The sequence below is a fragment of the Canis lupus genome, chromosome 31 (genome assembly GCF_011100685.1).
Source record: "Canis lupus familiaris isolate Mischka breed German Shepherd chromosome 31, alternate assembly UU_Cfam_GSD_1.0, whole genome shotgun sequence".
NCBI lineage: Eukaryota > Metazoa > Chordata > Mammalia > Carnivora > Canidae > Canis > Canis lupus.
Window position 1 is genome coordinate 18698470 of NC_049252.1, and position 26259 is coordinate 18724728.

Here is a 26259-nt window from a genome sequence, read left to right on the forward strand (position 1 = left end):
TCTAGTAGATTGCTAACTCTCTTCTCATCATTAGCCTTGCATCTTTCAATGTATCTCACTGACCAGCTGACACGATGCTCTTCATATAACTTACTGCTTTTCTGATTTTAATATGTTTTTAACTGTAGTATGACACGCAAAAATTTACACTATTTTTCTTCCCAGCTATAGATCTTCAAAGTGACCTTGTTCATGATGATAACTCATATTTCTATGGCCTCTGCAGTAGTTAAACTTGGCCTTGGATACCATGGACAAATACACAGAATGCCACAAACATGCTAGAAATAGGGTTGAGGGCAGCCCCGGTGGCTCAGCGGTTTTTGGCACCTGCCTTCGGCGCAGGGTGTGATCCTGGAGACACGGGATCTAGTCCCGCATGGGGCTCCCTGCATGGAGCCTGCTTCTCCCTCTGCCTGTGTCTCTGCCTCTCTTCTCTGTGTCTCTCATGAATAAATAAACAAAATCTTAAAAAAAAAAAAAGAAATAGGGTTGAGACTTGCACCTAGTATCTTCAATATTACTTATTATGTGTCTGTAGGAATGTCTATTCAGAAGCAATGTGAAACTCAGGTCTAAAACAGAATCTTCAAGAGTGAAAGAACCCATGCTGCCTGCTTTCACCCATCCTTCCTAAGCTAACATTCATCACCTAATACAAAACAGGTATCCAATTCTTATGTTCCTAAAATCTTTTCCGAGAATTTCTTTAGAAAATCAGGCTAATTCCAGTTATAGACTTACAGTATGGATGCTAGTTTAAATTTTTTTTTAATTTTTATTTATTTAGTATAGTCCACAGAGAGAAAGAGAGAGAGGCAGAGACACAGGCAGAGGGAGAAGCAGCTCCATGCCACCAGGAGCCCGATGTGGGATTCGATCCCGGGTCTCCAGATCACGCCCTGGGCCAAAGGCAGGCCCAAAACCACTGTGCCACCCAGGGATCCCTGGATGCTAGTTTAAAAGAGATGAAAAATAAAAATAAAAGAGATGACCAACTGATTATCGAGATTTGGTCAGAAGTTATGATGTATTCAAAACAAATAGGATAAGTTAGAATTCGTTTGCAATGTTCTTGGTAAGAGGTAATATGGTTAGAGTAATGGACAAGTGTCTGGATAGGGCACTATAAATATTACAAGGTTTAGACAAATAATTAAATTATGCTAATATAGGATGAAAGCACAAGAGGCATAACATACAGAGGCATACATATATTTGGCTATTGAGTTAACTCCCAAATTTGTGTCTTACTAACAATATATTTATTTCTTAAATCACAGTTCAGTATATTGTTGTATGGCCCTCCAAAAAAATGGCACTGTGTTCTTGTCTCCTCTCATTTTGTGTTGCCATCTTTAGAATATTTTTTTACTATACTTGACATACAACTTTATGTTAGTTGCAGGTGTACAGCACAGTGATTCAATTCTAGACATTACCTTATGCTCACTAATGTAGCTACCATCTGTCACATGCAACAGTATCACAATACCATTTATTATATTTCCTATATTCCTATACATTTTATTCCCATGGCTCACTCGTTCCATAACTGGAAGCCTGTATTTCCCACTCCCCTTCACCTGTCTTGCCCATTTTCCCCATCCCCATATACCCTCCCCTTGGCAACTATCATGTTGTTCTCTGTATTTATAGGTCTGTTTTTTATTTGTTTTGTTTTGGATTCCACATAATTGAAATCATATGGTATGTCTTTATCTGACATATTTCACTTAGCATAATAGCCTGTAAGTCCACTGCTGGTCTTGCAAAGGAAAGATTTCATCTTTTTTTTGTGTCCAAGTAATATTCCGTTATGTATATACACTGCATCTTCTTTATCATACCATCCATCTGTCAATGGGTACTTGAGACGCTTCCACATCCTGGCTACTGCAAATAACCCAACTAAAAATTAGGCAGAGGACTCAAAGAGACATTTTTCCGAAGACATACAGATGGCCAACAGACAAATGAAAACATCCTCAACATCGCAAATCATCACAGAAGTACAAATATAAAAAGCAATGAATATCGACATAACTTTCAGGATGCTAATATCAAAAGGTAAGAAATAAGTGTTGGTTAAGATATGGAGAAAAAGAAACCCCCATGCACTATCAGTGGGAATGTAAATTGGTCCAACCACTGTAGAAAAGATATTAAGACATTCTTTAAAAATTAAAATGGGAATACCTTATGATCCAATAATTTCACTCCTGGAAATTAACCTAAAGCAAATCAAAACATTAATGTGAAAAGATATGTACAACCATATGCTTACTGAAGAGTTATCTACAATCTAGCCAAGATATGGAAGATGGAAGAAGCCCAAGCATTCATCAATAGATTAATGGATAAGGAAGATGGGTGACCCTATCATCTTAAACAAATGGTGTGTGTTGCCACCACAGCAGACAATAGAGAATATAGAATATAGAGAATATAGAAAAGGATCATTATGCCTAGGCTTGAAGGATTAAATATCATTTTTTTCTACATAATACTGATCAGAACCCAGTCATCTGGCATGCAACTAATTCCAGAAGAAAGCTGAGAAATGTTTTCATCCTATCCGTTCATGGAGAGCAAATGATCAAGAAATACTTGGCAGTCTTTGACACACTCTTATGTGGAATTAATGAAGGCTCTCTTTAAGAGATTACAGTACATTGTGGGTAAATGGTTCTTATTTACTCTAAGGGGAGGGGTTTCTTTTGATACAGGTGCCATTGTGGGCACAGGAAATACCATAGAAAATAATTAGGCAGGGCTATCTCAGGCTATAAGAAGACTTAGAAAGGGAATTTAGGAAAGGTACTTTGTGCAATAGGAAGGGATAAATGGGCAAGAATATCTTCTCCCACAAGAGGGCTTCAGACAGAAACATTTTGTTATAAATGGTTATGTACTCTTAACTGGGAGAATCAATTGTGTCAAATGCACAGGCTAAGATGACTTTTGAAAAATGACAATTGGATTCAGCATTTAGAAGTTAATTGCTGCTTGAGAGAATTGATGAAGACAAAGGCCTATTCAGAGTCAATTGAAAGAAAAGAAATATTACAGCTATAAAAATGAGCAGAGATGTGGGCCAATAGAGGAAATGTAGAGTCATAAGACTCTTACTTTGTGTGTGTGTGTGTGTGTACTTTTCATCTGTATGACTTATTTTAAAACTAAAAAACTGTTCCTCTTAATCTCCTTTATCTATTTCTCTTATCCCCTCACACCCCTCCCCTCTGGCAATCACCAGTCTATTTTCCATGAGTCTTTTTCTCTTTTTTGGCTGTCCTTTGCTCATTTGCTTTGTTTTTTTTTTGATTCAACATAATGGAAATCATGATGTTTCTCTTTCTTGGACATATTTCACTTAGATGATAACTTCTAGGTCTATCTATGTTGTCACTAATAATAATATCTCATTATTTCTTTCATGGACAAGTAATATTCAATTGTGTATGCATTCAACACCTTCTTTATCCATTCATTATCAATGGATGGGGATTTGCTTTTTTTTCTTGTTTTTTTCATGTACTGGCTTGTATAATGACAGGACTGATTCACTAAAGATAAAATCATCATGAAGATTTGAATAGGACAAGAATAACTGCATATGTAATGTGATCAAATAATCAAACATGTATTGGATCCGGTACACAAGAACACCTGGCATTACACAGGACAACAAATGATTCATCAGTCAAGGAAGGCATGGAAGCTAAGGATTCAGGTAGTCTTGTGTGTTTGAGTTTGGCATCATTTTATCCAAAAACCTATGGAACTGAAATACTAGACTAGAAGGAAATTACTAAAAAAAAAGTCATGCATGCAGGCTAGAATGTGGGTTGCTTACGCACCATGGAAGTCTTACAACTGATATTAATAAGATATAGGGTTTCACTATGGAATAATGGGTAACTAGACAAGAGGAAAAGATATTTAGACATGAATTCAATGTTTTGAGGATGCGTAATTGGTGTAACTATATTAAATATGGGTTTATTTACTTTTATTTTTCTCAGAGTAAATTTCTTCCCTGAAGATTCTTGAATCTCTTATAAAAATAGAACAAACTGATCATCTTGGACCCCTGAAGTATAGCCATCACCTGAGATATTGCTTAATGACCCTAAATAAAATATTCCTACTGTTCTGTCTCATAATAAAGATAGAAAATCCAAATTTGGTTAAATTAAAATTCAGCTTAATAAACCTGACATTCTAATTCTTTCTGTCAATTTATCCTTGGTAATTATATCAGAATTAAACATAAAATTAATCCGTTACTCTTTTTCCCAATGTATGAATACCAATCAATCAGAAAGGCAAAGTGGAAGCAATAAGAATTTTCTAAGATGAAATTTAAAATTGAATAGGATTAAATCATAAGGGCATACAAGTGTGCCATTCTAAAACAGCGTCTATTTTAAAGCAAGATTTTCTTTTTTTTTTAAGATTTTATTTATTTATTCATGAGAGACACACAGAGAGAGGCCGACACATAGGCAAGGGCTCTCTGCAGGGAGCTCAATGCAGGACTCAATTCCAGGACCCAGAGATCACGATCTGAGCAGAAGACAAATGCTTAACCACTTAGCCATCCAGGTGCTCCAGAAAAGAAAAAAAAAAAAAAAAGTCTTTTTTGAGGAATATTAATTTGTCCCCAAACCTCACATTTCACTAGATTATTAAATTCCTTTTTTTCTTAATTTTGACAGTGAAAATATACAGATATCTTAGTTTAAAACAAATCTTATATTGTGACCAAGATTGCAAATCCGAGAAACCACCAAGGAGTCCACACTGATGCAAGCGCAAGAGGGTTTATTAACAAGCTCCAGCTTGGGTCCAAGTATACCCCACACAATGGAGCAGGGACTTGGACCCCGAGGTGGGTTTCAGCTTAGTTTTAAGGGCTGGTCTAGGGGGCCTCCAGAAGGGGGGTAGGAATTTCTCAAGTTGTTTATATTCTGATATGGGGCTTTCAAGGGCATTGAGCTCTGTTCTCATTCTAATATGGGGCTTCCTGCCACTGGCTTGGGCTCTGTTCTCATTCTAATATGGGGCTTTCTAGGGCGTTAAGCTGTAAGCTGTTTTCTTCCTGTAACTGAAGTAAGGTAAAGTTCAGCTCTTATTCACAGGGGCCTGGGATGGCTGTACTTGTGCTAACGATGAACTTAAAGTGGAATGGCCTTAATTTTCTCGGCCTCCACAGTATCGTTTTTAAAACACACTTGAGGGATCCCTGGGTGGCACAGCGGTTTGGCGCCTGCCTTTGGCCCAGGGCGCGATCCTGGAGACCCGGGATCGAATCCCACATCGGGCTCCCAGTGCATGGAGCCTGCTTCTCCCTCTGCCTGTGTCTCTGCCTCTCTCTCTCTCTCTTTCTCTGTGTGTGTGTGTGACTATAATAAATAAATAAATAAATAAATAAATAAATAAATAAATAAATAAATAAATAATAAAACACACTTGATCAGGGCAGCCCTGGGGGCCCAGTGGTTTGGCTCAGCTTGCAGCCTGGGGTGTGATCCTGGAGACCCAGGATCGAGTCCCGCATCGGGCTCCCTGCATGGAGCCTGCTTCTCCCTCTGTGTCTCTGCCTCTCTCTCTGTGTCTATGAATAAATAAATAAAATCTTAAAAAAAAAAAAAACACTTGATCAAGAAATAAATATAACTATTAATAGCAAGTTATAAACGAATATGTATATTATAACACTGCTCAGGAAATATTAAGAAATGAATAAACAAGAATCTAAAATCTTATATAGTTCAGTTGGGTCTTTTTTTACACTGCACTTTCAAATATATCAGGAAGGAAGAGGAAAGAGATGGGGTGGAAGGAGGGTAAAAATTAAAAGAAAAATATCTAAGAAAAATTTTCTTAGTTGTGGGAGAAATGATGTTACATTGCAACATACACTTAAAATCGAAGGAAAAGACCTCAATTCACTACTTTCCTGCTACTCTTCTTTCCGGAGTCCTGCCAAATGTCATTATTAAGGGTGGCTATTTACATACAGTGCCATAACATGATAAGCTTAAAGGTCAAAGTCTGTAGTAGAAAGAACTTCATTAAAAAGGCCACATTTTAGAAATAGGAAGGCCTTTTTACAAGTAATGTTAAATGGGGAATTAAGGCAATGACCCAAATAATTAAAGTAAAACAAACCCTATGAATCTGAGAGAAAAATAGAACTTTGAGGCTTAAATCATCACAAATTACTGTCTACATTCATCAAATTAATGGGGTAATTGCTTGGCATACACTTTAAATAGGTTACGTATCTTCCAACTGAAGTCATATCTATATGCAGACACTGATTTATTGACTTTTGTTTTATTCTTTCCAAATGTCTTAGTGATTGATTTCTTTTAATAAAATGAACTAATTTTGATATTAAGACACTAAAAACTTTATAATTGGTTTATATTAAGTGGTTGTGTTTATGTCCATTGCATACATTATAAGGGTCATACAAATATTAAAATCATATTGTAGCAAAGGTTGAAACTGAATAGAATTTTATACATTTACTATCTAAAATGTGGAAATTAGAAGCATATGATTCCTACAAGTCAGCCTACCTATTATTTCCTAAATCCTTTTAAAACCAGTGCTGCTAGATCCCATGATCTCATTTGTGTTATAGTTGTCAAAGGGTCTGTCAACTGATATGCTCTGGCAACATGGACATTTTTCTGTTCCAAATGTTTCTTTTGCATCCTTTCATCTGTTCCTCTATCCCTTACCCCCATCCCCTACCCTTTCCTTCTGGTTCTTTCTTTCTTTGCTGCAGGCGAACAATGGAAAACAGGAACTAGTAAAGAATATAAGAAACATTTACTAAAATAGAATTCCATCTTGGAGTTTTGAGTGTTTAAGCCCAAACTAAGTTATATACCACTATTTAAAAAAATAATAAAGTTCAAATTTTAAATTAGATGGTAATTTTAAAACAAAAAATAAAATAAGAGAAATTCTACAACAACAAAATCACTGTAAAAGAAACAAAAAATATCTTTAATTTTGAGAATGAGTCTGGCTGTGACCTGGGTATGAGGTGGGAGCACAGATAACCAGAACAGCACACCTAGAATGTGTACTGAAAACACTCTGCAGTAAAGGTTGTTACACTTGTGAGACTAATTGAACATGTCTGGGAGATAAAATTCTTGCCGTTCCCCAAACTCTCCAAGGAAGCTTGCGCAGCTGACAGCCACATTCCTCTTAAGGCATACTAGCACTGAGGGGAAGGCATAAATTTTGGAACAGAGATAGCTAAATATATCCTCTCTACCAGACAGGTTGAATAAAAAAGAATTAGAGAAATAAATATCAGACACCATAATCATAGATTTAGTAACATGCTACATATGTTTTTTATAAGATTTTATTTATTTATTCATGAGAGACACAGAGGGAGAAACAGAGACATAGGCAGAGGGAGAAGCAGGCTCCCTGCAGGGAGCCTCATACGGGACTGGATCTCAGATCCCTGGGATCACATCCCAAACCGAAGGCAGATGATCAACCACTAAGCCACTCAGGCATCCCGGTAACATGCTAAATATTAGCATTATGTAAGGCGCATTGGTGATCGGTAGTGAAGCGAGATGATTAAGTATGGAAAGTCAAGAGACAGGATTGGTCAATCCCAATTTCAATTTGTCTTTTAAGATTTATTTATTTATTCATGAGAGACACAGAGAGAGATGCAGAGACACAGGCAGAGGGAGAAGCAGGCTCCCTGCAAGGAGCCCAATGCTGGACTCGATGCCAAATTCTGGGATCACACTCTGAGCCCAAGGCAGATACTCAACTACTGAGCCACCCAGGCATCCCCCAAGTTCAATTTGTAGTTTGCCCATCCTCAAATACTTACCAAATGACACTGGGAAGGCTCATGTGACCTTTAATTTAAATCCTACTGCAGACAATAGGAGCATATAATACACCTGTTGTTTAAGATAAAAGATGTTAAGTGGACACTGCAGGTAAGGAGATCTCAGAGGAAGGTAAGAAAATGAAAAAAAAAAGTTTCATCACTAGTACCCTTTAAGTCTGAAATTGAAAACATGGGGAAAAAATCCTTCAGGTAAAAATTAAAATAACACTCATGTGAGAACTGATCAGAGACAAATCTATCAATGAGAAGTGCATAAACACAAGTTTTTGAGTCAGAAATGGATTACTGGAAATCACATGAGATTTGTCAAATGTGCTAAATAATGTTTTATCCAGTCCTGAAATGTTATTGGGGAAAATTAAATCCTTATGATTTAACAAGGAATGGTAGCATCTGTATAGCTCAATGGGAAGATTACTGATTGACTGTTGTTTTTTTTTCCACTTACAAGGTGCTATTTGGCCCCAACCCTTAAAGATTTCTACAGTCTTATTATATGTTCTTTCTGTAGTTAATTGTTGGGAGAAGTAAATGTGGAACCATTACACTGGTGGACATTTCAGAGTCCACACTTAAGGATAAAGTCGCTGTGGGAGTTTGAGGGATATCCAAAAGACAACCCTGGATTTATCTGCAGTCACTGTTATGGATCTAATAGAGTGAGATCCAGAGCTCCTGCTTTATGGGGGACTGTTAGATTGGGGAAGTTATGGAATTCCTTCTTTCTTCATCTTTTATACCCAGACCTTGAATACTGTGAATTTTAAATTTGATGCAAATTATACACTTTGTAAGAACAAAGTTGAACAATAATAGGCATTCAAAGTTCATGCAAACACATTCAATTTTATTATATAGACAATTTATCCCAAATTGTGAAAAGATCTAATTTTGCTACTGAAGGACAGTCTATCAAATGAGTAGATAACATGAAAGTTACTTAACCAAAATTAAGGTAATTGCTTGGATTTCTATATGTTCTCAAATTCACAGACTTAATAAATGGATAAATTTGAACTCTTGAAATAAATAATAAATAAATATTAATATCTCCAAAGTTATTCATATAACATGAGAAGGACATGGTGGTTTAACAGTTATTCTTCCAAAAGACTGAGTCATGAAAACACTAATTTTATAATACTTGTTAAGTCTTACTACTAACTAGCTAGAATGCATCAAGGAACAAAGCAGACAAACCTTTTACTCCTCCTGGAACTCAGGGTTTAGTGGCTTGTTTGCATGTAATGAAAGAAGAAATAAACCAATCTAGCTATATTTAATTCAAATTATGATCATAGTCTGACTAATCCAAAGAAAATATAAGATTTTAAAGGGTTTTGTTGTTTGTTTCTCAATTCATATGTGGTGTTTACGCAGAGTATTCAAATCTTAAGTGTATGGCTTGATGTTGCTTATACATACGTATGTAATACCACAGCCAGCTCCCAGCTCAGATGGGAGCCTACTTCTCCCTCTGCTGGAACCTATGCTTGTGCTCTATCTCTTAAATAAATAAATAAATAAATAAATAAATAAATAAATAAATCACATCTTTAAAAAATATAAGAAAGATGTGTATGTTTTTCAGTGGACATATGGGCTGCACTCATATCTGTTATATTTTCCCTTATGAAAAATTCAAGGTCATAGGTCATGAGAATACTTAATACCAAAGTGTTTTCTGACAAGATTCTGCTAATTTACAATCTTCCCAGCATTCTCCAAAAACTCATTTGTCAAGTTTTACATACTCTCATCAAAAGTTGGAATTTCCTATCATTTGAATTTTGATTAATCTGGTATTTGGAAAAAAAAATCTGATATTTGGGTAGAAGTATCTCATGTTGGTTCTAATTTGCACTTGTTAAAGCAAAGTTAAACTAGAAACAAAGTTATACTGGAAGAAAAAGTTATACTGAAATCAAGTTTATGTTTATTGACCATTGAAATAGTACTTTTCTGAATGCCTTTTTCATTTTATTATATTTGTCTTTTTCTCATGTACGTTAGGGCTTTTAAAATATATGTTTACACAGCAACAGATACATGTATTAGAAAAATACATGTAGTTTTCAAAAAGGGATAATAATACTCATGACTTGCTTTCGTTCTCTTACTTGGGTATTTTCTTGACTGTAACCCATCTGGTTAATTTTATCTTTCACAGATAATGCCTTTGACATTCTACTTAAGAAAACTTTATCCAAAGTTACCACAAGTTTATAAAGATACTCTTTATTTCTGTAAGTTTTATTGTCTTACATTTAAGTTTTATCAAACACCTGAAATTAATTTTTGCATTGAGAATGAGTCAAAAATAAAAGGTTCATAGCTTTCAATCAAGGATAGCCAATATATCCAGTGCAAGCTATTGAAAACATCATATTTTCCCAACTGAAATGAAATGGTAACTGTTGTTAATTAGTTGACCATATTTTCAGGCTTCTGTTTCTGGATTCTCTATTCTGTTCCATTGGTTTGTCTATCCTTGCATCCCTAGCTACACAATTTTAGTTATTATAGCTTCAGTATATGCCAGCAATCTTGGTCCTGTAAATTCTGCAAATTTATTCAATATTTAAGATTATCCTTTATATTTTAGAATCTGTTTCTCAAATATCTGATTTTCAAAAAATCTTCATTGAGACTATTTTCCCCCAACAGACAATAGATACTGAACTCTGTTCAGAGTACATTTTAAGCATTGTTCAGACTTGTATGTCGTGTTTCCCCTTACAGCTAAGAGACAGTCCATACAAGATGGTCTCTATTGAATGTCAAGATATTTCTCAGGTTTCCTATGGCTTCCTGTGCTCTGTCTTGTGTTACAAGTAACTCATGGATGCTGAATATTTTGTTTCACCTTTAGGCTCCCCAAATACTACTCTCTGTAGGAATTCTTGTTCTCTTCCAGCAGAGCCTCATCTATTACTCTAACCTGCCTTGCCTTGGCTATCACCATTGCTTTTATGTTGGAGAAAACAAGAAATGGCTGAAAAGAACAACCCTTAACAAAAGATGAAAACTTGCTTTCACATTTTAATGAGTGGCTAGTCTGTGAATTTTTCTGCTTCCTTATATCATCCACTGAAAACAAAACTTTGTCCCTATTTCTATGTTTGTGTCTATCAGTTTACTATGCTTCTCTGGGCAGCAAGAATAGCTGGAAATGATGTAATCATGGCTCCCATGTCCCCTGAAACTAGAAGGGCAAGAGAAGCTATAAATAAATGGAAATATTGAATTTTCTGTTTTTAATAAAAGAAAATGGGCACAAGAAGAATACAGTATCCAGAACAAGTTTGGGATAAGGAGGAGCAAGCAATCAGTGATGAGGATGAAGAAAGTTTCTCCTGACTAAAAGAGATAAATATGCAAGAGAAAATAAAACACAAACTCTCTACCAAGTTGTATAAAGAGAAACATGAAGTGCAAATGGATCTAAGACTTAAGTCTGTTGTGTTGATGAAAGGAATCAATCTTTTACATTGCTAATTTTTTTGACATACAAGAAGAGTTTAGTTGCTAATCATGGTTCTTAGGCAGGGCCTCCACCTCCCCTCTTATCCTCTATAGCTTCCTGAGGTATCACAATGCAAATGCTTAAAGCATGACATGTGCATGTGAAGATACATGCTCTTTCTGGATACAGATCAATTTAGTTTGGAGGCTACAAATCCTATCTGACCTCATTCTCTGCATTCTGTGACCCTGTTACTCAAATCTTCACAGAGTGAGTTATTTTCTGTAGAACTGTAGACATGTGAGACAACTGCTGTATTTAATATATGCCCACCAATGAATAAAGTACTTGGTAAGGAGACTGCTCATGAGGAGCTTCCTAACTGTACACTGCATCTAAAGACTGCAAACCAACTTGGTCAAAGACCATTACTGGAAAAATCATCTGGACAGTAAGTGGTAATGAATGACTAAGTTTAAAATTGGAGATCCTGGGACACCTGGGTGGCTCTGTGATTAAGTGTCTGCCTTTGGCTCAGGGCATGATCCTGGAGTCCTGGGATCAAGTCCCACGTCAGGCTCCCTGCCTGAAGCCTGCTTCTCCTTCTGCCTGGGTCTCTGCCTGTTTGTCTCTCATGAATACATAAAATCATTTTTAAAAAATTGGAAATCCTGGGGCACCTGAGAGTCTCAACTGGTTAAGCATCTGACTCTTGGTTTTGGCTCAGGTCCCATGATCTTGAAGTGGTAAGATGAGCCCCAAATGGGGCTCCACACCCAGAGTGGGGCATCCTATGGATTCTCTCTCCCTCTGCTTCACCCCATACACTCTCTCTCTTTCCAAAATAAATAAGCAAATAAAATATAAAATCAGAGATCCTGGACACCAAAGAAAGACTAAAAGGTATATTTGAGGGAAAAGGCTTTCTAGTAAGGAAATTCAAGATTTTTATACCATTGGCTTTAAAGTTCATTTTGAAAGTTAAAAGAAATATAATTTTTAAATATTCAAATGTTATTGATAACATTAGCTTCTTACATTAACTTTTATTGCATGCACTAAGCAGTAGGATTAAGGTATATTTATTTATTTATTTATTTATTTATTTATTTTAAATATTTTATTTATTTATTCATGAGAATATATAGAGGAGAGAGAGAGGCAGAGACACAGGCAGAGGGAGAAGTAGGCTCCATGCAGGGAGCCCCACGTGGGACTCGATCCCGGTCTCCAGGATCACGCCCTGGGCTGAAGGAGGCTCTAAACTGCTGAGCCACTTGGGCTGCCCGAATTAAGGTTTTAAATCAACGTGTTTCTGTTTTATTATCTTCAGATTAGATATTCAGATATAAAGATAACTCAAAACTTTTCTTAAAGCACCTCAAATAAATTGAATAATTTTTTTTTTTAGATTTCTACAACCTAATTAAAAACTGAGAATATAACTCAATTAACGTCAGTGTTTCCTTGCAAATGTGAAATTAAGGCTAACTTAGTAGCAATTATCTCCTGGTATTGTGACCAATGGCATCCGGCAAAACTACATTACTTTAATGATTTAAAGTTATTAGCAGTCTCTAGTTTTATAAAGGTAGAAAACAAATGTAGACAATATCTGCTGAGCTGACTGTTGTTATTTCTACATTAGCTTCTTTCTCGCTGATTTACAATTCCTCTGTTCTCCAATATATTAAATTTGTTTTTAATGCATGTTAATTCAGATAAGGGTAATTTGTATTCTCTACAGAATTGTGTTAAGGGTTGTAAAGTATGCTCAATTGTCATAGCAAAGTACTATTAATGTGTCTGTAGGTATTTGTGTGTGTATGTGTTTGTATATATAAGTATATATACATGTATATATTTCAAATTTTCTTAAAAGAAATAAGCATTGAGAAGGCTAGCAAAGAGAAGGTACATTTTTGGTATCTCGGAAGGAGATAAAATATTTCAAGAACAGATGAACTATTTTCCACATCAATAATGGTGGGAGGGTGACTAATATTGTATCAGAAAGAAGCCCACTGGGATTTGTCAACATGGAAGCTACTGGTGATCAAAAAATAATAATCTTGGTGACAAAGGGAAGATGAAACTCAAAGTGTAGTGGTTTGAGAAGAGAAAGGGAGGTGAAAAAAAATGAGAGTAATTAAAATAACTCTTTAGAGAAGAGAAAAATCTTGTTCCTTTTACTCTCTGGCACTTTAAAAGCCTCAGACACAATGAGAGACAGTTTGGAGTAGCACAACTTGAGAAATAAAGAAGTAGATTTATTACTGATGCAGAATTTTCAGACAGACTGAAGAACTGAAGAACTGTAGTGTGTCTCTCCCAGTGCAAGGAAAGGAGTAACATTTTCTAAGACTTGTTTCTCTGTGGGGACAAGAAATTAACTTAGTAAAGGCCTCCTTTGGCTCTACTTGTACCTGACCTACACTATGTAACTTTTAAAAGAGCTTCTTTTCTTCTCTAAAATAGGCTTTAGGATTAATTTGTTCATAACTTTCCTCTATTTTTCATCTCTCAGGCTTTTCCAGGGTTGCAGAGAGAAGGAGGCAAAAGCAAAATTGATTCTGAATCAAAAAGAAACGAATGATTCTGAAAAGGAAATGTATCCAAAAGTGTATGATTTCTGACATTCCATGTCAGAGTTTGAAGGCAAAGCTGCCTACTGAGGTTAATGCTGCCTGCAGAACCCGAAGCTACCCCACACACCATCACAGCCCAGTCATACACTATACTGAATGTAGAAGTGAAATATTGTGAGAGAATTAAAGTACCACCCTGTCATGCTTCATCATCTGTTCATAAATGTCACACTTAGATTCTGAGGAGAGGGGGTGGCTGGTTAAGAGCAGAACCCAGTTTGGAGAATTTGATGTCTGTCTTCATCTGCATCCATTACTGATATGACTAAGGATTTCTGTCCACCTTGTTAGAGACAATGACAAAATCTCATTTCTAGTTTTTTATATTTTAAAGTGATATCTCAGGATTTTTTTTTAACTTTGAAAAATAGAGGAGCTATCAATGTTGCCTAGTGCTCAGGAATGAGCTGATTATTTGTCATAATACTAAACAAAAAGATAGGATCATTTAAATGGGATTTCAAATGTCTAAGAAGAATATTAGCATTCAAACTATAACTACAGTTTTTTTCTATTATCAGAGCTGATCAGTTAACAGAAGTGGGTTATGAGACCCATAGCTAGGCCTTTCATTAATGCACAAAAAAGCCAAAATAATATTAATGTTTCCTCACGTGCCTAATATGCATGGAGAAAATAATATTCCAACATTGACTTCTTGTTTCTACAGTACTAAATTTTCCTAATTACATGTTGTGCTTCCATTTATTAATATCAATACAATGTGAAAAGAAAACCTAGGAAGCAAATACTGAATCCACAGTTGGTCACTGAGCAGAATCGGGGACTCTAGCTCTTACATAATCAGATGGATATTTTCCAGGTCTTTCTTAATTTCACTTTGGAGCACACTTCTTACCCCTTCTTAGTGCTCTCCCGCCTCCTTGGCTGCTCCTTCTTCCTACTCTCTTTGCCTTCATCCCTGCTCGACTAGAAACTGAACCAATCTCTTTTTTTTTTTAAAGATTTTATTTTATTTTGTTTTCATTTATTTATGATAGTCAAACAGAGAGAGTGAGAGAGAGAGAGAGAGAGGCAGAGACATAGGCAGAGGGAGAAGCAGGCTCCATCCACCGGGAGCCCGATGTGGGACTCGATTCCGGGTCTCCAGGATCACGCCCTGGGCCAAAAGCAGGCGCCAAACCGCTGTGCCACCCAGGGATCCCAAAACTGAACCAATCTTAATGTCATCCCCAACTTGCAATAAAGACAGATCCTGTGGATTCTATTTCCTCATAATCAAGAGTTTCACTGATTCTTTGTTTCACTATTTTGGCCCAAATTACCAAAATTTGTTGTCTGACCAACATAATTGCTGCTTTTTATTGACTTCCCCCATGGATTCACACTTTTCATAGCCACACACTGTCAATGTTGTTCGTTAGGTTTTGGTTTTTTGTTTTGTTTTAATGTCAATGGTTATGGAGTTATATTTTTTTTTATCATTCCTGGGCTTATTATAGTGAAAGAGCTTCATATTTTGGAAAAAACCTTTAAATTGTCATATCTATTATTAATATAATAATCAGTGTATTTTATGGCTATGATTCCATACCATAATTTTCACTGGAAACCTTCCCAGTATCTTTTCACCCTGGTCATACATCTGTATTCATGATCTAGTCTCACAAGCATTCTTTGAGGGGAAATTAAATATGGTATGTTCTTTCTGGACTCAAGGATTGCTTTACTTACCATTTTAAATGATGTTTCTGCATTTTATATTGACTAACTCTGATTTGACATTTAAGCATTTGCTTAAATGTTACTTTATAATTAAGCATTTATTGATCTCTAAAACCAACTGAGTGGCCAGAGTATATGGACTCACAGCATGCTGTATTTTACATGTTCTAAAACTTGTAACACAGTTCATAATTTATTTGACTATCTAGCACATTGCAGTGTAATCTCTACAAAGGAAGAGGTGATATGCCTTGTACACAAAGTGTGTTTCCAGCACTGCTCTAGAGCATGCTGCCCAGGAGATTCAAATGATGAATTAATACATCTTGCCTTAGAATTCACTTGACTTTTGGGAGACATGAAAATGCAACTGAAATTAATTCTCCTGATGAATTAATAATCTTTATGGTTAGAAGTATCTTTTATCTTACAAAAATCTCCATTTGTTATGTGCTGGTATTATCTCAGAATAAGGTAGTTTATTAGTTTTAAAAATCAGTAACACATTTAATAGTATGTGTAAGGGCATGAAACATTCTGGAATGAACAAACCAGGTTACAGATGCTTTTTGAAATGAGCTTACATTAAAGTAGTGGGTTTAAACAATAAATAAACTCAAAAGACCAAAATAGTGAGAAATGAAAACAAAAACAAACACCAAGCTTTGAAAATAAGAAAGCAAAGGGATGAAAGAAAGAAAATAAATAACTAAATTGACATTATGGGAAACTCTGAATAAGGCTGATTCTCAGAATGTCTCATGAATTAGATGAGCCAATTCCCTCTGAAATTGTGGGGTGCCCAGGAATTTAACAATAGAATAAATTATATATCTGTAACAACAGAAAATAGATCCATGAAAGTTTTCATTATGCCTTCACACAGGTAAATTGCCCCCTCTCCCTTTGACAGTAGACTGTGAATTTTCTCTGTGGAGAAATGAACTGAACCTGACAGACTCCTAAAAGGGCTGAGATTAAAGCTGAGATTAAACTAAGATTAAAGCTACTATACTTTAAACATGGTAATAATTATAATGTCTATCTTCAAAATAAAAGTAAGAACTCCTCCAAAGACATTACCTGCACCCAGATATAAGAACCTATAAGAACATGGTAGCCAGGCTTAAAAATCTCACACAAGAGTCTAAAGATTCCCTCTCAAGAACACTTACCAGACTAAGAAGAAAAAAAAAAAAACAAAAACTGAAAAGACACTCCCTTTATCTTTTTCTTTCTTTCTTTAAGATAACATTTGTTGTTTTTTTTTAAGATTTTATTTATTCATGAGAGACACACAGAAAGAGAGAGAGGGAGAGGCAGAGACACAGGCAGAGGGAGAAGCAGGCTCCATGCAGGGAGCCTCACGTGGGACTGGATTACGAGTCTCCAGGATCACGCCCTGGGCTGAAAGTGGCACTAAACCACTGAGCCACCCAGTCTTCTTTCTTTTCTTTCTTTTTTTCTTTCTTTCTTTCTTTCTTTCTTTCTTTCTTTCTTTCTTTCTTTATGTATTTATTTGAGGGGGAGAAAGCACACGAATTTTAAGAGGGGCAGAGGGAGAGAGAAAGAGAGAATCTCAAGCAGCCTCACTGAGCACTTAGCCTGTGGCCTTGGGGCTTGATTCCAGGCCCCTGAAAACATGACCTGAGCAGAAATCAAGTCTGCCACTTAAAAGACTGATCCACTCAGGTGCCCCACCACTTTCTTTTTTAAATATTCTTTCTGTAATGGACTAGAAAGATGACTCCACAAGACAAAAACCAAAACAAAACAAAAATCAGCAAATCCCATCAACCTACACAGAATTTCCAATGAGCTTATACACATAGTCTTACTCTTACATATGAGGAGAGATCCAAGACTTATCCAACATTTTTGCAAGAAACCTCTAACATAGGGTGCCTGAGTGGCTTAGTGGTTGAGCATCTGCCTTCAGTACAGGTCATGATCCCGGGGTTCTGGGATTGAGTCCCACATCAGGCTCCCTACAGGGAGCCTGCTTCTCCCTCTGCCTATATCTTTGACTCTCTCTGTCTCTCATGAATAAATAAATAAGATCTTAAAAAAATAAAAACAGGCAGAAACCCCTAACATAAAGCACAGATAACAAAACAAGTGGACCCATAAAAGGAATTCAAGGAACAGAAAAAAGCAAAAGAATTGGTAATTAAATAACATTAACATCCTGAAGAAGAGAATATTTATTAGACAGATAATCTCTGCAAAACAGTAGTAAACTCTACAAAGTGACAGTAAGAAAGACTTGCATAAGACTTTCTCCGAGTAATAAACAAACTTGCTAAACTAGCTGAAAGTACTGAGAGCAGAGTTATACATCTTGTGAAAAATTTCGGTATTTTTTATTTCAGATGCATGAAGAATTAGGCAAACAAAATAAGTCTAATTATTAATTCTAGGAAAAACACAAATTATACATGTAAGGGAATAAAATCATAACAGAGTAGACTTGCATCTATAGGTAGTAATTACTTACCAGATCTTTATAATGTTAACATGTAATACTGAAGTAGCATGAAATTATAATATGATTATAATATCAAATATATTGGGAAGAGTGTACATGTGAGGTCAGATACAAGGGAGTTACCTGTATTTTTTCTCAGTAGGAATCCCTAGTTACCCTTAGTAAAAATATTTCAAAAGAGGTAAACCAAAACATGTAAACATATTATTTTTGAGAAATGGAGACAAATTCACAAAGAGTAACTAGAGACTATCAAGCCTTTGCCTCTGGATAAAGGGAATCAGAATGGTAAGGGATGTGAGAGCCCTGAGCTTTTCCCTTATCTGTTGGGTAGAATTCTTTTTTAACTATTAAAATTTGTATGTCTCATACTAATGCTATAAACAAAGGAAACTACCTCATGCCCAGGTATTCAAAAAGCCTTGTATACAGAAGCATATCATGACAAGCTTTACACTAATCCTAAGTAAATACATGATTACTCAGTACTCCAGTAAGGGAATTAATGAGAATTCTGTTTGAATATGTAAGTTGGAAGTTTTGTATATTTATTTCCCTGAAATTATTTTTGATAATTAATAAGTGACAATTAAGATTCTAAAACAGCTGTTTTTATTAAGATATAGTTTATATCTATATACATATAAAAGAGGGATGAAGTGAGTAAAATGAGTATGCTTTTCCTAATACAATAATTTACATGTAGTTATTTTCAATTCTAATGCTAGTATCATGGAAGCATGCATAACATGGTCCTTGGAGTATAAATGAAGTCATTCTAAACAAGATAACTTATTTCCTTTGTTCTCTAAGAACTAGCAGAACACTCAGATATACTAAAACACATTAGAAAAAAAAACAAGTTCGGGTTCTTTTTAGATTTATTTACTTATTTATTTTCAGAGAGAGAGAGCTCAAGCAGACTCCATTCTGAGAGCAGAGTCCAATGCAGGGCTTGATCCCATGATTCCAAGTTCACGACCTTAGCTGAAATCAAGAGTTGACACTTAAATGACTGAACTACTCAGGTGCCTTGAAAAAAACAAGCTTTACTCAATGTTTGTGAATAAAATACAGTAGGTTTTATTATTATTTGTGCAATTCTAATTTTTATTTTAATAGGACAATTTAAAGAAGACAAAGATAATTTAAAGACATAAAAATAGTATTGGCAAAGAGGTAGTAAGTTTGATCTATATGACCAAATTGCATACTGTTATTAAAAATCAGTGTTCAAACTTAAGGATTTGGGGAAAGTTTCATAACACAGAACTGAATAATTAAACAATCAACATAATGAGAAAACTTCATTAATTATTTCAAAAAATATGAAGTATTTGAAATATTCTGTATTTGCTAACCAGTTCCATTGGATGCAAAACTAAACATTTTTTGAAAAATTACTTCATTAGATATTGCATCTTGTGTCTCTCTGATGACTCATTCAAGACTCAAACACAGTAAAGTATATGGCTATCATTTTGTGATTTTTTTTAATGCCTGTTGCCATTATTCACTCTATCATACAACTTCATTATACAACTTCCTTTTGCCCATCAGAATTGTGTTTTCTATTTCTTCACAATAGTATTGAGTTACATAAAGTTATTGACTAACTACAAGTTTTTATCAATTCTCAAGGTACTACCAAAGTGATATTACAGGAATTCTAGTAGTAAAAAGGAATTAAATGCCAATGGCTATAAATCACTGAGAGACTCAGATTATCAAGTGAGAGATATCCCTCTATATGAAATAAAACACCAAGTAAGAGAAAGATAAGGAAAGAATTTGAGAACTAGGAAATCCAGTATCTATTATAATATTCAGAGAGAAAAGAAAGAAACCAAAATAAAGGGCATTATCATAAAATGGTACGCCTTTAAGTGAAGAGAGTTGAAATTTAAAAACATATATACATGTTCATTTTTATATTAAATTTCTATATTATATGTGTGTGTGTGTTCAGATACAAATGCTTTTTTAAAAATAAGTAAATCACAATCTGAAGGAAAAATCTTGCACCAAACAATGTGTAAAGAGTGGGAAGAAAGATTATTTGATTTAATGCAATGTTAGAAAGTGAATGTGTAGTTTTTTATCACAAAAGCCAACATGGAATTAAACCATAAATTTATATCGAAGGACGCCTGGGTGGCTTAGTGGTAGAGCATTTGCCTTCAGCTCAGGGCGTGATCCCAGGGTTTTGGGATTGAGTCCCACATCCCGCAGGGAGCCTGCGTCTCCCTCTGTCTGTGTTTCTGCCTCTCTTTTTTTTTTTTTTTTATGATAGTCTCACAGAGAGAGAGAGAGGCAGAGACACAGGCAGAGGGAGAAGCAGGCTCCATGCAACAGGAGCCTGATGTGGGATTCGATCCCGGGTCTCCAGGATCACACCCTGGGCCAAAGGCAGGCGCCAAACCGCTGCGCCACCCAGGGATCCCTGTGTTTCTGCCTCTCTTTCTGTGTCTCTCATGAATAAATAAATAAACCCTTTTTTAAAAATAAATAAAATCTTAAAAAAATAAAGTTCCTTCAAATATAAGGAATGAACAGATGCAAAAGACATTTATCAAGGAGACCAAACTACTTCCTTTCCCCATATTTTAGGGATACATTAATAAGAGGATATGGATACACAAGGCTAATAAGGTCCAGATATAAGTAGTACACAACCTCCAGAGCAATACTGAATGGGGAAATCTTGGCTAAAGTAAGAGAAGAGACAAAAAGTCTTTATATGATTTGTATGAATATATAAATACTGGCCAGAGCTTTTGAGATCTGACATGATATTATAGACTTGATGCTTTTGTCATTGACTTTGGACAAGTTATGTTTTCTAACAAATCATGGAATTATATAATTTTATTGCTTTGATCCTCTTAATAATATATCTACATTAATTTATAGTAATATGCATTGGAAATCATCAACTAGGAAAAAGTAGACCTGTAGAAGAACTACACATGAATTCAGAGTGATTACTATTTTATCTTAGGTGTACGGTCCTAGGCCAGATGGAATATACTCAGTTTTTCTTGCATCCAATCATTAGTACAACTAAATACCCTGAAAATAATTCCAATGGTAACCATAAAAGGTCACTGAGATGTGAAAAGAGAAAGGCAAATGGCTAGCAAGCTCAAGGCTTGAAGCATGAGACTGTGGTGGTTTTCCTGTTTTTGTTTGTTTTGTTTTATCTCCCATTTTATCTTCCATGTTCACAAAATTAAGCCCGAGGGAGTACTTTAATCCAGAGAAACCACCAAAAATAAACAAAATTCAAAAGAAAAAAAAAATAAAACCTGGTGCCATAAAACATCTAAGAGAAAAAAGTGTGACTTGGTCTGAGCAATGCTTTTTTGGATTTGTCATAAAAAAACAGAAACAACAAAAACAAAAATCAATGAGTAGAGACTACATCAAATTAAAAAGCTCTGCACAGCAAAAGAAACGATCAACAAATGAAAAGATAACCTGCAGAATGGGAGACAATTTTTGTAAGCCATATATCCAACAAGGAGTTAATATACAAAATATGTAATGAACTTATACAACTCAGTAACACACACACACGATCTGATTTTAAAAAATGAGCAGAGGACCTAAACAGATGTTTCTTTTTCCAAAGAAGACATCCAAATGCCAAACAAGTACATGAAAGGATGCTCAATATCACTAACCCTCAGGGAAATGGCAATCAAACCATAATGAGGTATTGCCTCACGCCTTGGGATGGTTATCATCAACAAGAACAGATAAGTATTGTTCAGGATATGGAAATAAGGGAACACTTGTGAACTGTTAGTGGAAATGTAAATTGGTACAGCCACTATGGAAAATAGCATGGAATTTCGTTAAAACATAAAAACAGAATACTGAATTCATATATGCATTCCTATGTTCATTGTAACATCATTAACAATGGCCAAGATAGGTAAACTTAAGTGTCCATCAAGGGATGAATGGATAAAGATATATACTATATTATTATATTATATTAGTTATGTTATATATAAATATATATATTGTTCCATAATATATATGTGTGTATATATATATATACTTTAGATATTCCATACTTTATATATGATGGAAAATATTCAGCTATGAGAAAGAAAGAAATCTTGCCATTTCTAAAACATGGATGAACCTTGAAGACACTATGCTAAGTGAGTTAAGTAAGACAGAGAAAGACAAATACTGTGTGATATTACACATATGTAGAATCTAAAAAGCTGAACTCATAAAAGCAAGAGTGGAATGGTTGTTACCAGAGGCTGGGGGTGGGATAAATGGGGATATTTTGTTTAAAGGTATAAACCAGAAATGAGTAAATAAATAAGTCATGGGGATCTAATGTACACCATAGTAATTATAGTCAATAATACTGTATTATAAAATTCAAACTTGTTAAGAGCCTAGATCTTATTTGTTCCCATCACACACACAAAATAATAATTAGGTGATGTGATAGAGATGTTAGCTAATGCTATGATGATAATCTCATTACAATTTGTAAAAAACATATCAATAAAAATGTACATTTTAAACTTACACAATGCAGTATCAATTATATCAAAATAAAAATAAATTTAAAAAGAAATAAAACAAACATAACAAAGCCAATAAAAACCAAGTCTCTTTGGCCTAAGTACTAGAATTAAAAAAAAATAAAAAAATAAAAAAAGCCCAGTAGAGATATAGAAAAAGAATGTATCTTATGACCATATATAGTAATGACTATGGGCCTGATCTTCCCATAGAGATTGGTGCCAGCAGAGCCTGGCTGGGCTGATCTATCCTATGCGTCACAGGCACCAGCAGAGGTCTACTACTGTCAAATACAACATCAGCTGTATCAAGTTAGGTCAATGCCTTATTTATACCACACTCACTAGCAGCTCTAGACTCCATCAAGCTGAAGTTTTAAGGTCAGTGTAGTCAAAGCAGGCCAATTCATCCTCTGCTATAAGTAAGATGGCCATGTCAGTGTCCTGAGGAGCAACCTGTTCCCTATCCAATACTTAGTGAATGTTGTAGGCCTGATCCCTGACCACCGGAGAGCCACTAAACCATACCTCATTTTATAGTAAACAGAAATAGACAAGCACCTTAAACTCAATATGAATTATCATAGGTCTCATTTTCTCTGCCCCACCATCCTATGGCACCGAAGCAAATAAGGTCTAGCATCTCCTAGTAGTAAGAGTTAAACTTGGCTCAGTGCCCCATGGCTGTCCACATGATGACATAAATATCTACATCTAGCTACTCATGGCCACCCACCCAACACCAGAAGATCATCCAAGCCAGATATTTCTTTTTTTTTTTCTTTTTTTTATTTATTATTTATGATAGTCACAGAGAGAGAGAGAGGCAGAGACATAGGCAGAGGGAGAAGCAGGTTCCAAGCACCGGGAGCCCGATGTGGGATTCGATCCCGGGTCTCCAGGATCGTGCCCTGGGCCAAAGGCAGGCGCCAAACCGCTGCGCCACCCAGGGATCCCCAAGCCAGATATTTCTATACCTTCTTTCCCACTCATGTCAGGAGGCAACTGGAATAGTTGTTTTTCTCTTCTGAGGGCACCAACACAGACATAGCGAGAAGTTACAGGAATCCAGTGGCTGGAGAACAGGCCAGGGAGTTTGCTCTCTGTTCTCCAAAAACCCACTTCCTCTCCCTTCCCCCAAACAATACCTGGTGGCCAAGGAAAGCACCTTCCCACCAACATAGTTGGAACTAGAATAGACCCCGGTAGGTGCTCCCGAGAAGCCCTAAGAGCAAAGCTAACTAGAATAACATTCCCAGGCCTCAGAATGCTGAATTAGAATTCTAACCTATAAAAATATTACAAAACCTACACATTAAACCTACTCAAGGAGACCTGTACAGTAGAATTAAAAGAGAATCCCGAATAGGGGGCAAGATGGTGGAAGAGTAGGGTCCCCAAGTCACGGGTCCCCACCAAATTACCTAGATAACCTTCAAATCATCCTGAAAACCTACAAATTCGGCCTGAGATTTAAGATAGAACAGCTGGAACGCTACAGTGAGAAGAGTTGAGCTTCTACCAAGGTAGGAAGACGGGGAAAAAGAAATAAAGAAACAAAAGGCCTCCGAGGGGGAGGGGCCCCACGAGGAGCCGGGCTGAGGCGGGGGCGAGTGTCCCCAGGACAGGAGAGCCCCGTCCCGGAGGAGCAGGAGCTGCACCGACCTTCCCGGGGGAAAGGGGCTCGCAGGGAGCTGGAGCAGGACCCAGGAGGGCGGGGATGCCCTCGGGCTCCCGGGGACACTAACAGACACCTGTGCCCCGGGAGAGTGCGCCGAGCTCCCTAAGGGCTGCAGCGCACACGGGGGACCCGGAGCAGCTCGGGGGGCTCGGGGGCGGCTCCGCGGAGGGGGCTGCGGGCCGGGAGCTCGAATCCAACAGCGCAGGCCTCGGGGCACAGGGCGCTGGGACACAGCCCAGGATCCGGCCTCCCCCGGGACAGGCAGAGGCCGGGAGGGCCCAGGACGGCGAGGACGCTCCTGCCCCGAGCTGAGCAGATCAGGGGCCCCGCCCCGGAGCCTCCAGGCCCTGCAGACGGAGAGCTCTGGAGTTACTGCAGGAGCTGACTCCAGGGCTGCAGAGCTGGCCCCACCACTGCGGTGGTTCCTCCTGGGGCCTCACGGGGTAAACCCCCACTGAGCCTCACAGTAGCCTCACTGGATAAACAGCTTAAACATCTTTCACTGAGCCCTGCACCAGGCAGGGGACTAAGCAGCTCCCCCAAGTGCTCACACATGAAAATCAGCACAGCAGGCCCCTCCCCAAGAAGACCAGCTAGACGGACAGGGGAAAAACAACTTATTGACCAAGCAGCACTGGAAAGTTCCAGGGGAAGTTGAGGAACTTATAGTATACAGAATCAGAGGTTACTCCCCTTTATTTTTTGTTTTTTATTTCTGTTTTCTTCTCCCCCCCTTTCCTTTTTCTTTTTTCTTTTCTTCTCTTTTTTTTTCTTTTTTTCTCTTTCTGTTCTTCTTTTTTTCTTCTTCTTTCCTTCTTTCTCTTCTCTTTTTTTCTCCTTTTCCCAATACAACTTGCTTTTGGCCACTCTGCACTGAGCAAAATGACTAGAAGGAAAGCCTCACCTCAAAAGAAAGAATCAGAAACAGTCCTCTCTCCCACAGAGTTACAAAATCTGGATTACAATTCAATGTCAGAAAGCCAATTCAGAAGCACTATTATACAGCTACTGGTGGCTCTAGGAAAAAAGCATAAAGGACTCAAGAAACTTCATGACTGCAGAATTTAGATGTAATCAGGCAGAAATTAAAAATCAATTAAATGAGATGCAATCCAAACTGGAGGTCCTAACAACGAGGGTTAACCAGGTGGAAAAACGAGTGAGTGACATAGAAGACAAGTTGATGGCAAAGAGGGAAACTGAGGAAAAAAGAGACAAACAATTAAAAGATCATGAGGATAGATTAAGGGAAATAAGTGACAGCCTGAAGAAGAAAAATCTACGCTTAATTGGGGTTCCTGAGGGCACCAAAAGGGACAGAGGTCCAGAATATGTATTTGAACAAATCATAGCTGAAAACTTTCCTAATCTGGGAAGGGAAACAGGCATTCAGATCCAGGAAATAGAGAGATTCCCCCCTAAAATCAATAAAAACCATTCAACACCTCGACATTTAATAGTGAAACTTGCAAATTCCAAAGATAAAGAGAAGATCCTTAAAGCAGCAAGCAACAAGAAATCCCTAACTTATATGGGGAGGAATATCGGATTAACAGCAGACCTCTCCACAGAGGCCTGGCAGGCCAGAAAGGGCTGGCAGGATATATTCAGGGTCCTAAATGAGAAGAACATGCAACCAAGAATACTTTATCCAGCAAGGCTCTCATTCAGAATAGAAGGAGAGATAAAGAGCTTCCAAGACAGGCAGGAACTGAAAAACTGTGTGACCACCAAACTAGCTCTGCAAGAAATTTTAAGGGGGACTCTTAAAATTCCCCTTTAAGAAGAAGTTCAATGGAACAATCCACAAAAACTG

The 26259-nt window shown here is 36.8% G+C and overlaps 1 pseudogene; it reads left to right on the plus strand.

The window, feature by feature from the left end:
* Positions 1 to 10939: 10939 nt before the first annotated feature.
* On the plus strand, positions 10940 to 18132 carry LOC100685420 (annotated as a pseudogene).
* The last annotated feature ends 8127 nt before the right edge of the window (positions 18133 to 26259 follow it).